Source organism: Pyxicephalus adspersus, chromosome 2 (genome assembly GCF_032062135.1).
Source record: "Pyxicephalus adspersus chromosome 2, UCB_Pads_2.0, whole genome shotgun sequence".
NCBI classification, from domain to species: Eukaryota; Metazoa; Chordata; class Amphibia; order Anura; family Pyxicephalidae; genus Pyxicephalus; species Pyxicephalus adspersus.
The window spans coordinates 32,633,367-32,650,544 of record NC_092859.1 but is presented as its reverse complement, the minus strand read 5'-3'; the positions used below and the strand labels follow the sequence as shown (position 1 = coordinate 32,650,544).

Below are 17,178 nucleotides of genomic sequence, written 5' to 3'. Positions count from 1 at the left end.
GAATGTTTATACACAGGTCAAAGCGATACAACAAACTGCAGCACAGCTTGGAGATTTTGAATGAAATCCATCACTGACTTATGGGGCAAAAGCAACAAGCTTTCTTCTGAGAGCAACCCCAGCTACCTAGTCTCACCTGTGCCATGCTACTCCAAGGCTCTGTTGGAGCTCTTCAAAGTTGCACTTGTACCTAAAAGAGAACCTGTTCTGGCCCTGAGTGGTCAATGTGACAAGGTCTAAACTCCCAAGCAATAACAAGCACCTCTGACCACTTAGTTATAAAATGTCTAAGCTGTCATGTTCTATAATATAAATGCTTGCTTAGGCATACATAGAGTTTACAAAAATGTTGTAAAACCACTGCAATTAATGAGAGATTGTTCTTCTTTTCTTCCAAAGAATACCATGCACACAATGTATATTAGAGTCTCAAGAACAGACAAACATTGGGCAGTCCTGAATTTTAAACTTCATTTACAATTCAGGGCTCACGAAATTTCTTTTTATGAGTAAGTGAATTTGCCACCAAGTCATTTGAAGCCGGATAAAATCTTTAAACACCCAATAAGTCTTAAACCAAAACCTGCTTATTAAACCTTTAAAAATATGAACATTGAAACCCAAGTTCTAAAAAAAGAAACAAGAGCCTATTTTTGCAGTGCCACTGCCCTGTTACAGTATGGAATATACTGCGTGAGAAATAAAAACATAATTAGATATTCCAGAATTACCCAAGACTTACTACTCCTGGCCACTCCCAAGTAAGAGCGGAAGAAGCACGTGGGATAGCAGGAGCAAAGTGCGACATGTGACAGCTATACAACGATTGTCAAGACATGATTAAAACACAGAAAATACATACATACAGAAACTATATTAAAGTTTCTTGGCCTGGTGTCACAACCAAGAATCTCCCTAAGCTCTCTGCAACACCAAAGCTAGAGGAGGTAGGGTTAGGTAAGTGCTTGCAGCCAAATCTACGGTTAATGCACATGGAGGGCTGCAATAGTAACACACTGCATGCCTTCATTGTGGGCAGACAACTACGGAGCAGGAGACAGACAAAATCCTGGCTGCTTTTACAAGATAAATATACCTCCATTTCCCTTCTCCTAACCAATGAGACCCCACTACAGAAGTCTATGCGAACCCAGCACAAAAACAATCTCAGGATAATTAATAAAAAAAGTCTGAACAAACCAAACCATTTGCATGCTTTTTCTGCTAGGAAAAAGTCAAAAAGTCGTCTAGTTAAAAGATTTAACACTCCCAGAAGTGTGTGATGGAACCTACCACTTGCTGTGCTCTGTGGTATTATCCGCCAATGCAGAAATAATGTTAGAGCTGGCAGAAAAGAACCACAGAGCGAGCAAGGGAACCTGGCATCTGCCACACCCTAAAGCGTGATGAATGCTGAAAATCTTTAAGTTTCTCTCTTTATTGTAGCAAAATTCAGCCATAGGGCACACTGGATGGGCAAGTATTACCTGTATGGTGCACAGGTAGCAAATGGCTTCAGAGTATAACTTAAATGGTTTCCTAATATATTAAATATTATATAGAAAGAAATTGGGGTTTCATTAAAAGTTTTCTAATTTAGCAGTTCACATACCGAACCATCGTAAAAGAATTACTTGTGGCACAACCTCCCCAGATTAAACATTAACAGACTGACTGGTAACATTGACCATATCTGATTATACATTAGTGTTGTCCAAGAGTTTCACAGAACAGAACATTATAAATAATGAGAACGTATTAGAAAGTTCACAGGGAGGGGAGGAACGTCTTCGTTGACCTAATGGCCTGCCAACACCCATTCATTACACTACAACCTTAGCTGGATTACTATTCTGCCTGAACTTTTCTTTTTTTTTTTAATCAGGCTTGTTTTTTTTTGCTTTGAACAGCTTTCTTGCCAAGGGCAGCCCTGTGTAGGCTCTGAGTGAAGATACTTTGATACTTTGTGCTTTTTTGGGTTCTTTGCTCCCAGTGACTGGGGGAAGCAAAGTAGAAATTGTGGTCTGTACACACAGGAAGGGGAGCATTTAGGTGAACTTGTTTATTAGCCCACAAAGGATTATGAAAGATAGAAGAAAATGTTCCAAAGGGCTTCAATGATAGCTAATAATTAAATGTAAAACATATTTCTGGTTTCAGTTATCACTTTGCTCCATAAAGGTCCAAAATAATATGTGACAGGATCACCTTAAAGGACCCGTACCTGTATGCACCGTTAATAAATATCTAATGTTTGCATGTTAAAAGATGTTGAAGTCAGCAATTCAGTGGAATGTACCTTATCTTTATACATTACTGTGACTGTATATTAATATACACACAGGCAATAAAAATAGGTTGCAACATGCATTAATTGTGTGAATTTGCCCTATATAAACCAGAATCACTAGTATGACTGAAATACCCTTTCCCATTTTACAGACACCCAAAGCTTCCAGATTCCTTTTCACACAAACTGCTTGCATACAGACCAATCTCAAAAAAAAAAAAAAAAACATCCTTCTGGGAGTTAGCAGGAGCTAAACATGCAGCAAAGTAATGGTAAAAATTAAACAGAGAGGCAAAACTTGCACAGATGGGGAGGAAAGGAGCACTTCAGTGACCCTTGATGCCTATTGCAGCTACTCCAAGGTAAAGCAGCCTAGGCATGCACTTAATATTTCACTAGCTGCGTAAATAATGCAAAACAATGACTGGAGAACTCGCCAGTGAGTGTAAAATGTTTCCTTGGAGAACAGGGTCTTAAATGAAGGTTGAAGGTCAAAGAGAGGTAAAACATTTTACTGGTCTATGTGAAGTCAGAGTTCAATAACTTGTCTGCAATGCGCATGAAGTCTCCGATTTACATATAATGAAGTCAGAACTCTGGTCATTTCATAACTCACATGAAAATGGGAATACCAGGAATTCTGCCAAGTAAGGGCTTGATAAGTAAACCAGAATTCACCATTAAAAGGCTTGCTTATGATCTAAGACAATTCTAATACAGTGATAAACTCCAGGGGCTCCCAGAGAGAAAAGGTGAAGCATCCATTACTAACCAAGTAGGCAGAGTGTCTCACCTCTATGTATAGAAATAAGTGGACTGCCAGCTATAGCCCTGGCCATTATTGTGGAGAAATAGATGCTTATTCACGTCAAAATGGGTCACATGTAGCCCCCTAATAGAGTCCGGGCAGTACCCTTCCCATCAATTTTGGAGTATTTCTTTTTGTATGGAGTGTCACTTTCTGTGCATTCACTTGTACAACTAGCAAAAGGGACATTGAAATCCAACAAGATTTTCACTGCTTTTCCACTTTAGAAGAAAAAAATAAAATATACAGTAAGGCTTCATTCAAGCTATCATGTATACCTAGCTGTGCTGCAGTCACGCTGCATTTATTAAATGCATTAAGTGCAATTTGGTTACCCTGGGACACCAGCCGATGATGCTGGATCAACCAACTTACCACCATACCTCTCAGGCCTTTTTTGCTGGTTGTTTCATTGCCAATTTCCTTAACTAACTGCTTCATATACTGCTGGAAGCAATCCCTTTCCTGAACTCACTTGCAATATAAAAATGCTCTGTTGCATCTAGGTGCTTCTCCTAGATCATCCTAGGTCACATATAGCAGGTTTCCTCAGTATGAGCCACAACATGGCTTCACCCCTGTAAAATGCTGGCTTTCCCTGCAAGCTGTATAAAAGTAACTAGTTAACTAGTAAGTAGTTAAATGATTTAGTTGAATGGTTTAGAAACCCCCTTACCCCATCAGTAAAATCCTAGTCTCCATGCAAAAATCAAGAAAGCAAACTGAGAGTGCAAGACAGACTGCCATCTCACTGCCTCTCTTCTCTTGCCTTCTATATGGAACTTGGCACCAACTACCAAGTTAAAAGATAGAACGGGGGGCCCCAAAGGGGCTCACAATCTAATATCACTACCTCAGCCATATGTCTTTAATACAGCCTAAGGTAAAATGTTTTTTTTTTTTTTTTTTTTTTTTTTGAGGGGTAGCCAATTAACTTAACTGCATGTTTTTTGGAATCTGGGAGGAAAATGGAGTACCCAGAGGGAACGCATGCAAACACGGGGACAACCAGCAAACTCCATGCAGATAGTGCCCTGGCTGAGATTGTAACCTGGGACCTAGCACCGTGCTGCCCCGATACTGACTACAGCACAGTGCTGGGATGTCACACACAGTCTCAATACAGAGAAAATATGCTAGAAGGAGACTCTGTACACCAATTTCCACCTACACACCTTTCTGCTTGTACAGTGGTCAGTCATAGCATCCAGTAAAACTGGGTTCAGAAATAATTTAGCTCTGGCATTGATAGCATATCAATTACTTCATGAGTGCCCAATAGATAAAGCAAAACAAATGTCGGACCCTGAAAAAGAGCAGGAAAAGGCTGCTGTGGCGAAGGATTCAGGGAGCTTGGACCTCCTATCACTGGAGAAAAGAACACCAAGAAGTAGGTGTGTGATAATGAGTAAATCTAATGTGCATACCTATGGCAAGGGCCCTTCAATGACTGGTCATTGCTCAAGATCCTCTAGCAATCTCCCTGGAGGAACCTCAGCTTTGCACAGAACCCCGGTTGCCAAACACAGGTCCAAGTTAAGTTAAGTTAGATTTAGTTTAAAAAGGAATGGTCTGCCAAAACAAAAGTCAGGAAGAGGGAAATAAAACCTACAACCACATCCACATTCTAAATCAATAAGTAAGGAAGTCTCAGCACAAACTTAGAGACTACATTCAAAGAGACCAGTGGGGCTCAAACAGCCACCAGTCAATGTCTCCAAGACGTATTTTATAATTCTAACACTTTCAAACAAGGCTACAAACAACGCATTACATTCTTGTTGTTAGATAGACCTTGCAAATCTGCACAACACAAATATTTTTTATTTTAGTATACCTTAATAAATCATGTTTACATACAGCACCATTTTATAGATATAAACATTTAAAGAGGACCAGAACCGTGGAAGCCAAAAAGACAAGCCGAGGATAAAGGATTAGTTAGCAATACTATCTGATCTCTCTGCAGCTGATCTTTTAACCATTACTATATTACCACGGTTACACCGTCTCCGGAAGCAGTCATCTTGGAAGGGATTTGCTTCTTCAAGTCAGAGCTGCCCCCACAGATAACCAGAAATCATATGATGGTGGGGTAATGATCAAGAAGATGTCAAAGAAGGAAAAGAACAGTTCCACAGAATGAGTTACAGCAGGGTGAGCCTTACCTGTAGTTCCACAGACATCGATTACTCTCCAGCAGAGAGCACAGTGAACAGCACAGTGATGACATCTCCAAATCTCACTACAAAGCTGGTAAAACTAGCAAGTCAGAGGCATCAGAGGATGGATCATCTCACAATGCACAGGAAGGAACAGAAAGCGTCCTAGTTTTTCAGCAAAAGATTTAGGAACTAATATTTTTTAGGGTTACCTAAATACTAGCAGAAGGGAAACCGTTCACTGTTCTCAATCTGTGTGAATATGTGTGCTTTATGTAGGCATTCGACAACCTTTCAAACCTCACGGACCACTAAATTCATAATTTTAAATCCTGCACAGCTTCCTAATGGTGCCTGACGAGGTCTGTGGGGGCTCTGATTCATTTATCAACTCAAGGTTTAGTGAAGTATTACTATTGTAACTATTATCATTTGTTGCATTATCCTTGGTATTACCAAAGAAATAAAATATGTTAGTTTGCTTTTTCTCACTCATTACGGTTTTATTTCAATTGAATCTAAAGCTACGTACACACGTCAGATTTTTATCGCCCGATAATCGGCATCGGCCAATTATTGGGCGAAAATCTGCCGTGTGTACAGTCGTTGTCGTCCATCGTCCGAAAGACCGTCCTGCTGGATCCACGGACGATGGACGACAGCCGATCCTAATGAAAGGGAAGGGGAGAGCGCGCAGCAGGGTGCCGCTCCGTCGCTCTCCCCCTCCCCTCTCCATAGAGCAGAACGGTGCTGTATGTACAGCACCGTTCATGCATCGTGCACTCCCTTGTCGTTGGAAAGGATCATGAAAGATCCTTTCCAACGACAAAAATTGCACGTGTGTACGCAGCTTAAGAGCAAACAAGAAATGACAGTGATCAAAGTCAAACCAATTGATGCCATAAATGTAACACATAAAGAAAATACACAGTTAAGGTTACACTTACCTAAAACAGCATCTGAGAAATAAACAAATAAAATGAAACAATCGGATGAGAACGGTATTCGCGGAGCGGGGCGACTGTTGTAATGGTGGAAACAATACTGAAGCGTGCAGCTCAGCAGCGGTTGCCTCATACAAGTTAAGTCTACACTGACGTCACCCTGCTCCTCCCTTGTATTTACGTCTCTAGTACAGTTTGTAAATTTAGTGCAATATAAAGGTGAAAATTGTCATGCAGAATTCATTAGAATGTTATTTTAATAAAACATAAAAATTGCAAATAAAGTCCAAATTGTTCTGTGGACCACCCAAATTTTCTCACGGACCACTGGTTGGCGAGTACTGCTTTAGGTTATAAAAACAAAACACAAAGGAGGTACTAGTACTAAACCTAAAACTGATGGATGCTGCAAAATCTAGGATAGCTTTATATCCACAGGTAATTAAATTTATGCAAATACACTTCAGTACAACAGGACAAACTTACTGCAGCATGAATATGAAATAAATAACTTATCTTCAGCATCCCTGATAGTAAGAACTCACCCAAATCCTTCATCAACCATGTTTTTTTTTCCCCCAACATAAAAAATGTCTGGATATCTGTGTGAGCCAGGCACATCACTTACTGTTCATCCGGTGGGAGATCTGTCCATTAATGATCTAAACCTTACTCTTCGATACTGTGCACAAAAGAGGCAAAGAGAAAGTTTGTAAGGTTCTCCCTTTAAAAGATTTCTATTACAACTCTTTTTCATACAGTATTACATTTTATTGCGCTTTTAGTGGTCCTCAGAGCACAATGATGTTCTGACAATTGCACCGTGTAACTCGAGAACATGAGTAAATTCAGTTTATGTATCAGAAGTGAACAACACAATGGACACCAAGCTGCAATCACCGCTCTCTATTGTTAGACGTGTTCTCACTGGAAGTTCTATTGATCCTGATAAGTACTGTGTCTGTGCAGATGAAAAAAATGATATTGCCTATATGTAGAGCCCTCTTCATTCAACACTCCTAGGTATGTTTCACGTTAAACATGAAATTCCACTGCACAACAACATCCACAAGTGCCTGTACAGTAATAGACTACAGCACAGGTCTTCCCATCACCATGTGCCATCTACACCTCCTAGATTGTAAGCTCTTCGGGCAGGGTCCTCTCCTCCTCCTGTGTCACCGTCTGTCTGTCATTTGCAACCCCTATTTATTGTACAGCACTGTATATTATATTGGCACTATATAAATCCTTTTTATTAATAATAATAATACAGCTAGTCATCGGCTTCAGGCTGGCTTTGTTCAGCTTAGTGCGAGCGATCCTGAGCGGCTCCAGTGGCTGGCATCTTGCCGTTTGGTCACTCGCACCACAGCACTGATTCTTAAAGAAGTAAGTAGTACTAGTAATAGTACTTTTCACTGCCACCCCCATTCATTCTCTATAGTGCTGCCACAAGTAGCATCTCCCAAATGGCAGTGGTTTGGGAATGAGGAAGCAGTAACCACTATGCAACCTCATGGCATTGCTGTGGGAACATTGCCTTAAAGGTAAATATCACTCTGAATTTTTTTAATACCACTCTATTAGCTCTGCTTCATGCTTTGTAATAGTACAGAACACTTGTGCTTTACTGCTCCTTCTCAGACCACAAGCCTAAAGCTAGGTACACACTTCCAATAAATATCATTGGAAAACAAACTATTATGACCAATCGACGATTATGCAGGATTATACTTGAACGATCATATTGTTCACAATTCTGTACATGTTGTAACGATACAATCGTTCAAATATAATCCACCAATAGTGTACACAAGCTAGTAATCGGCAAATCTGATTTTATTTATGCATGGTTAGTTTAAGATACATAAGAAGGAGAAAGAGTTGATAAAAGAACGGTGGATGAATAATAAACCCAACATCCAACCATGACTTTATTTTATAGTCCTGGGTAGGGTAGTAAACATTTGTTTCTTTGTGTTCCATTGTAGATAAAAGAGAAAACAATAGACTCCAGAAAAACTAAACCAGGGATGTGCGATTTTATTCTTTTAAGCCTCCAGCTCAGAAAAGTGTCAGTGGTTTGATGTTAAGAGAAAAAAGAAAGCAAAGTGCAACGTGCAGACACATGAAAGCAGATGACATCTAAGTTCTATGGACAAGGCTGTGATGTGGGGAGAATTTATAACTTAAAGGCTTTAGGGACACCACTGCTTGCCCTGGAGTTAATTTGCACAGCAAGTCACACAACCTGTTTCTGTAAAATGGCTGAGGGCAAAACTGCTGGGAGATGATGGAAAGACACAGTACAATACAAGTCCATGGATATAAATATAAGTTTGAGAAAGTTGTGTCAGAATTGAACCCAGCAAAAGTTCAGCAAAATTGACCCATGTGTTTTTTTCCTTATGGAGGGTTTGTGGGAGATGACAACACAGTCCAAAAATTATACTTTCTCAGCAAACAGCTTCCTGCAGTACAACTGCTGTGTCAGAAGACAATTGACATGACTTGTGTCTCATACACAAGTGCATCACATTTTGCAGTGTATCAGCAAGAAGTACAAGTTGAGTGAAAGAAGTTTAATGTGCAGAAATGAGTCAGTTCACAAGGTTTTTTTAGTCAAGAGGTATCACACATTTAAAGTAAACCTACTATAAATACAAGGCAATTCAGACTAAGCATACAAAGAAAAAGGTTGCATTTGGTGAATTCCAAACTTCAAAATGAATAGCAAATCTAATTTGCATGCAGTTCAGCTTTTACAGTAAAGCCTCCATATTGGTCCATCGGCCCACCCAATCATCTATAGGGCTGAATGCAAAGGGGGTTTGGCCAAGCCTAACTTTTTACAGCAATACAATTCACATACAACTTCAAATGTTTGCCATTTCTGACATAAAGCGTTATTTGGACAAATTTATGAAATTGTTTAGTGCTACATAGGAAACTTTCATTCGGACCTGATATTTAATATCAATATCGGAGCAGATATTGCTACAAATGTAAAGTGGAACTAGGTAGGAATGTCAAATTTTCACAAATGCCAGCCACTCACAATCTAATTATGAAAATCTAGACTAGCTCCAAGGATCTAGAATTTACATTGCCTCTCCAACTGCTTCTCATTGATAACTGGGGCCACATATCATAGTGCTGGAAGAAGAAGCCTATTTGGCTTATAAGGCATTAAAGACTTGCATAAAACAGAATTCCAAGATACAAATAGCATAGGAATGTTTTAGATTCAAACTTTCACTATCCAATGCGTATTGGACATACAATAATTGACAGGATATTGGATAGATCATGAATAATGGACCTGCCTGATCTCACCAACAATCTGATAAGCACAAAACCTTGCAGCCTCGATAAACTGGGTGACATTTCCGACAACTGAATATCAGCCTCTTTACAAAACAGCTTAATCTTGATACCCAGTTCATTTTATGTGCAAGTATTATAAAATGAAGCCTGTCATAAAGATACAAAAAGCTTTAGATATTATCTATATTGCAATTTTCTCCTCATTTCCAAATGCCTGAACCGTGACACAACTTCGACTCAGATGACTGTCATCCACACACACAATTACAATCAGCAAAAGTTGTAAAGATTGATTTTTCAAAACATAAAAGGATTTTAACTTAATAGGATGGCCATTTCTGCACCAGATAGAGATTGGGACTGATGGCATAAAGTTTTCAAGCCACGATGCCTAATCAAACTTCAGTAAGTCTGGATTTGTAGAGAACTTACTACACAGAGATCTGTGTAGTAAGGCTGTTACAGTGCAGGTATGATATGGAATGTCATGAACACTACACTGTATGCCGCCAACGAATTCACGTTTAGATGAGTTCTTGCAACATATATAGTGAAAAATTTCCGTTCCTCTAAAAACAAATCTACTACGTGGTCCTGCACTTGCCTTTACGTTTTTTTTTGTTTTTTTTTACTGTACACTCATGATGCACTCCCGTTCTTTCCTTCCAGTATGTGGTAATTACAGTGAACACATCCAACCGAGTATAGCTCACCCATAGGACAGGTTATGTTTCTTTTTAGAACAAAAATGCTGTGGAGGACAAAACACCAAAAATTGGTGGGACACAAAGAAAGATAGGTATTTGAGCAGTTTCCTTTACAACTATGATTTCCTAAACTTTTGTGGGTTAAATATTTAAATAATGTTTTTTTTTACTGCAGGTCCTCTCTAAAATCGATACTGGTAAATACAATATGTATGTACTAATATAGGACATTTCTTTTTGTCCTCCCAGTCCTGATATTTAGATAGCCAGAGTCGTGACCTGAATTTCCCCCGCTGTTAGGAAAAGTTAGGAAATGCAGCCCAAGTCACCTCCCTGCCCCCGGCTTGTGAATGGACCGTAAAGCAGCAGCAATTCACTAATGAGGTTATTGTTTGGTTTAAAAGTACTTGCCCAAATGATTTTTTTTTTCGCCACAAAGCAAACCACCTTCATAGAAGGTTGCGGATTTACATGTGCATTCTCTATTGCGATTATATCATTATTAAATCTAGAAACATTTTCCACTGAGGATTGTTAGGTTATTGCAGAATCGTAACAGTGGATTCCATCATAATGCTCGTGTGCCATTGTAACAGAGAGGTTTACTATTCAATCTCAAACAAAGAAACATATCTGGTTCTCATTTCTCTTCGGCACGAGTTTTATCTTTATGTATTCATTGGGCTCAGTTCCAATGGGCAGTTTCTGACAGCAGGATCTCTGCGGTTCCTCAACTACTTAAAGGCCCTGGTTATCAATTAAACAAATTGGAAGCTACAGGGGGATGGTTGTGGTGAGATTGGAGTGTGGTTTTTGCTCAAACCTCTTCCATTGTGAGTTCATTGGAGGCCCACCCACAGCATTGGAGAAATAAGAATGGCACAGCTGTTGGAGCTAGAAATAATGCGCATATAGTTGCTTCCCCCCCCCCCCCCCCCTTGTTTTCACAGAGTTTAGCTTCAGCTTTTTCACTTTTATATTCTTCAGTACATCTATGACATAAATGATTTTGGTACAGAGAGCACCCCAAGGATATAAGAATAAAAATGTAGCCTTACACCAAGTACTTGCACTGACATTTTGCTCCTTGTTCCAAGGCAGAACATTTGGTATAGCGGCTGACAGGTCCTCTTTAATATACCAATATGCCATCTGAGTGAGCATGGTTTTACTTACAGTTTCTACAATTACTAAAAACAGAGCCAAGTAGAGTTCTTGGAAAGAGGAAATCACTGAAACTTGACACACTGAGGAATCCCCCTATAAAACCCTGTACATATAAACACAAGTAACCTGGATTCCATATGTGCCCTGACCAGCTACTTAGGAGAGTTGTGTTAGAAAATGCAGATTCCCCTGCTCATACCAAGAGTATTAAATCATAGAGCTGAGGAAGCATGGGGAGGGTGTGCAATCTCCAGCTCCTTCCTACAACCAGTTGCTAATCAACATGAATCACAATTTACACTGTTACTGGGAGGGGGAAGTCTGGTTAGTGCTTCGTCACTACAAGCACAGCCAAGTATCAGTGCAATGTCTCAGCGCTGGATTCTCTGTGGCCTCTTACATAAGGAGCAGCAAATTCTTCCCAATCTCTGAGCACAGTCTGTATACACAATTCCCATTCCTGGAACTGACCCCACAACCTCTAGAATTTCATGAATTATGCAAGCTGATATATTTCTGTAGGTTTTCCTATTTCCTTACACAGCTGTTGTATCACAGTGCTGATCTCCAGCAGCCTATTTCTGCCTACATGCACTCAGATGATAGCTGCATGGCATTTCTCAGAAGGGGTTTCCCCCTAATATTGGCAATAGCAGACCAGGTCTGCTTTATGTGTTAAACTAGGACTGCAATTGGGAAACTGAATTGGGAGTGTTGTAACAAGTACTGCACAGAAAAAAAAATACAAATATACACAAATATCACCGCCTTGGTGACAACCACCTCCAGCAGTCAGAAGAATGTGCCATCGCTCAGACTATCAGTGGCTATGCACAATGTATACATTCTGTAGCCCTATGACAAGTCCTGCCTGTGCTTGTATGGTAGAGAAAGCAGCTGATTGTCTATTAGGTTGGGTTAATACTTTTCTATCGTGGCGAGCTGCATTAGCACCCCAAAAAAATTAACACAGCTCTAACACAACATGCACCAAGGCACTACCATGGGTTGTTTTGCCTAAAATGATACATACCCCCCTTTTTGGGCTGCCTTAACTTTATGCACATAAACACATGGGGGAAAAATGTGCATTACCACCACAACACACCAGAAAATTGTGAACTCGGCCTTAGAATTTTGTTAGCATGCAGAGAGGGGAGTGTGAATATTTACACTGCTGGAACTAGATCTACATTAGACAGAGTTAATCACCATACTAATAATTCCAGAAATATATCCATAAAGCAATGTGCATTTACCAGTTCAGTCATGTTCTTTATCTGCCTGATGTATACATCAAAAAGCCCCGAAACTGCTGCTGGGCATCTTGAATTTGATGTCAGCAGCCACAAACAACAAAAAAACATGTGTTACTTTGTTGTGAAAGAACAAGGGATTTTTCAGCAACCACTGGCTGTTTCTGGTGGTTATGGAAAACTTGGGTCACAACACAGGGGCCATCACCTGCCTACAGCTTCTTCCCACGCAGCCTAAAAATGTTCTGGGGAGAATACTGCATTATGGTCATAGAAGGCTCTCCTGTGCTATGCAGAGGTTCCAAGGAGGATGTTTTTGGTCCTTCAGCTAATCCTCATGGTGACATCCTGGGTTATATGTAAATCTATCACAATGCTTACGTATCATTTGGTCAGTGATGAACCAATTCCACAACATCCTGAATACTGAGCCTCACACATTTCTGTATGTCTGTTTCCATTTCCTATCACTCCTGGGCAAGACAAAACAGTCTTACTTATAGTAACCAGTATTCCTTCTGCTTGGTGCCATTGATTGGGCATCATAAAGCAATGTCCTCTTTAACCATGTCATTACTGAATGTTAGTGCCGACCTCGCTGCGTTTTTTTTTTTGCTTTTATGGATAGGACTTTATTTTTGTGTCAAATATTTATTCCTACACATTATTCCCCCCCCCCTCCAAATAAAATGAAGACTCCAAGGATACATACATCATATATCCTAAAAGGCTTCTGGCTGCTCCTTTTGCACATGCCCGATCTTAGGCACGCGCAGAAGGCGCTTTTTCTTCATTGGGGAAAAAATGCCAAGCTCAGGCATGCGCAGTGGGATCAGCATTCATGTCACCGTTCCCATGTCTGAGCAGTGCAAGATCGGAAGATGTAGGCAGACAGTGGAAAAAGAAGGACTATGCGCGACCAGATCCTGGAAACCTCCTGAGGGAATCAATGGATCTGCACGTTTACTTCTGCCTTAATCATCCCAATCCAGCCAATCAAGATGGACGAAGATCAAAACAAGAAAGAGAAAAAGATGGCAGTGTCCGCGATGGAAGGGGGACAGATGAGTATGAACAAGGTTTAGTCCTGCTTTAGGAAAGGCGCTTCAGCAGTGAATTGGCACAAGAGCTTTATCTTTAAATAGCACTTTGTAGTAAAATGGTTAGAGTGATTCCAGACAAGTAAAAACAAGTCAATGCCTATAATCCCCAGCCCTAGAACATGAAGTAAAAGAAAATCTCTCCAACAGTACACAGACTGCATAAAATAAAAAATAACCTGCAGGGGTTTAAACCCTTGGGATCATGTGATGGCGATGATGCTCGGCCCGACAAAAGATATTTGTCAGCCTTGTGTGGACTCTGATAGGGATGAAATGGAGATTAAATGTTGCTTTTCATCATGTAGAATGGGAAAGTTAGAATCAGATGTTGTGGGGCCAGTTTACTGATATTGTAAGTGTGCCATGAGTCTGTACAAATATATTATCAGCATCAGCAGGAAATGTATTATCAGCATTAAAGCTTTGCTAATCCAACAACTAAATACATGAAATGCATACACGGGAGGTAAAGGATTTGTATTTCTGTACATCCAATCCTGGTATTTATACAGCTCTATTAGAGGAGCAGACCTGATCTTACTCCTCTTCAGTTTCACTTTCTCTTACAGGTCCCCTCCTTGCCCCCAGACTGTGGGATCACATCACTGCCCTCTGATTAGTATGCTCGCAGCACTGTGCTGCTTCTCCCTCACCATCTCCGCACTCTGCTGTACAATAGACTGTAAGGGACTAATACTATGTCATATTTAGGTACCTGTGCTGATTGCAATTAAATAAAAAAAAACATAATTTAGCATATAATAAATATTGCAGAGCTGCCTTTATCATGTGCCTTTTATATCTGCCTGCAGATCAGCTTTGAACAAACACGCATTACTGGTTACCATCCAAAATACTTAAACAAGAACACTGCAATCTCTTGCACAGGGACACTCCTGTGCACTGCATACTAATCAATGCAGGAATGACATATTATATGGCTTAGGTCAATAACATCGAATGTTGTGCCCCTCACCCATTCAGCTTATCAGTCCTTCTCATTCCAGCAAACAAATATATAACATATATACCTTCGGCCCATACTCACTCCCACATATGAAGTACTGATTCATGCAGAATGCGAATAGGTTTAAATAAGAACCATGGCACTAAGTGTGTATATTGATAAATCCATACCCATCAATACAACAAATAAATTAAAAATCACATTATAAAATAGCATGATTTTCCATTTACAGGAAAGTACCACCAGAAAATACACACACCACAATGACATTATACACACAATGGATAAAAATATAGGAGGTGAAACCTACGTGGTATAAATAGATGTAAACACCATGGGATAAAAACATTCTAATTTTGTAACAAGACAAGTAGCACATATTTAATGGACACATCCAATACTGGCATACAAACAGATGGAGAAGAGAACACATTGCAGACGTTGGAGAGGTGGGAAATGCGGTGTGCTATAGGATATAAATAATAAATACACAGTACAACTAATATGTAAAGTAGATGGGTTGTAAAAACATTGTGTATACTGAATAGGCTGCAGGTACAGAAATGGAAGACTATGTACTACATACAGAATGGATAGGACAGAGCATACACAATGCAGGATGGATATACTGAACAGATGGTATATAGAATGGAAGGGATGAATACTGTAGGTGGATTATGGATTGGATAGAAGAGAGATAGATATAGCACTCATCTAAACATGTGTATACTATATACAGAGTGTACAGTATATAGATATATTGCATAAAGAGCACATACAATCATGTAATTGTATGTATAATATATAGTAATTACAGATGAGACTAGAATAGCAAACTGGAAGGATAAATATATACAAGATACACCACATATATACTAAACAAAAAAATGATATATACATATACATTTATTGTACCTATATTATATATGTTGGGTAAATAGATTACAGAATGTTTAAGTGTGAAATAGCATAAAATATTAATAGGTGGGATGTATCTTGTACTTTATAAATATGCAATGTATTGGTGGCATGACATATAGGATACATATATCAAAGATTCACAATATAGACAAGGCAATGTTTTATGTATACCATGCAGGAATAATATATGGAACATGTATCATGGAGAACCTATGTACAGGATCAGTAGGATATGGGCCTGATATAAGCAGTGCTGAATCATATTGTATGAATATCCAATGCACCGGGCAAATAAAATGGAACTTGCAGAATGTACAGAATGTTATACATGAGATGCAGAGAGTTTCGGGCAAATTTGTGAGATAATAATGATCATATATGTGATATATTATATATTGCACAATGAAGTGATGAGATACAAAGAACGTATGATAAATATATGAATGAAGTAACAAGACACAATGTGTATATGTGTGATATATGTGATAAGTATATACCATATACATTGTATACAATGAGGTGTATATGAAATATATATGGAGTATACATCGTACAGGGTGTATATACATACATACATATATCTACATACATACATATATATGGAGTACACACTGGATATAGGATGAGATGATCAGACACAAAGTGTATATGATAAACATAGGGTAAGGTATGCAAGGTATGCAGGGTATAGAGATTCATGATGAATGGATTTATAAGATTATATGGAGTATACATTGTATAGGAAGAATCTCTGGGGTATATATTGTATAAGATGGGACAATCATACACTGGGTATACATGATAAATATATGGTGTATATAATGTATAGGGCAAAGTGATCAACTACAAGGTGTGGGGTATATATTGTACTGGAGGAGGCAATCACAGACAGGGTGTATACTACACATATTTGGGATATATATTGTATAGAATGAGATGATCATGCACAAGATTTATATATATAATGAAAAAACAGGGTGTACATTGTATAGGAAGTATATAATGAATGTATGGGGTACACACAGTATAGGATGGGGGTGATCAGTTACAGATGTAACCGGCAGAGTATGCGGCACTGTAGAAGGGGCACATACATGTGATGGAATGGGGGGCAGACCGGTGTCATGTACGGTGGGTGTGATAGCAGACACACAGAGCAGGCAGAGTGAAGGTGACAGAGGACATGGCAGACATATACACACACGAAGTCAGTGTCCAGCTACCCCATCACCCCAGGTTACCAGGCAGCCGCATTACCTCGTGCAATCCCCGGCACCGCAGCTCCCCTCTCCTTCCCTGTCAGGCGGGAGCTTCTACTGCTTGACCCAACCACACCCAGATACCACGACTACTGCTCTCCAATTGGCTGAAGGCGTGGCCCGCCTAACTCGTCACGCAAAGGTAGGGTAGCAGAACTCAAGCCTCGCTTTCGGTTATCACGTGACGGGAATGATGAGGCGTGCAACGCAAACACGTGACCCTCTGCGAGAGCCGCTTGGGGCGCTGTGTGGATGTGAAGAGAA

At 39.7% G+C, this 17,178-nt stretch overlaps 1 protein-coding gene across 1 annotated transcript in view; it reads right to left on the bottom strand.

The window, feature by feature from the left end:
- Nucleotides 1–16,980, bottom strand: part of PACSIN2 (protein kinase C and casein kinase substrate in neurons 2) — a 53,856-nt gene extending 36,876 nt beyond the window's left edge. The window contains exon 1 of the mRNA XM_072400314.1: nucleotides 16,913–16,980. The gene's annotated coding sequence lies outside the window, so the exon portion shown is untranslated. The remainder of the gene's footprint in view (nucleotides 1–16,912) is intronic.
- Nucleotides 16,981–17,178: the final 198 nt, after the last annotated feature.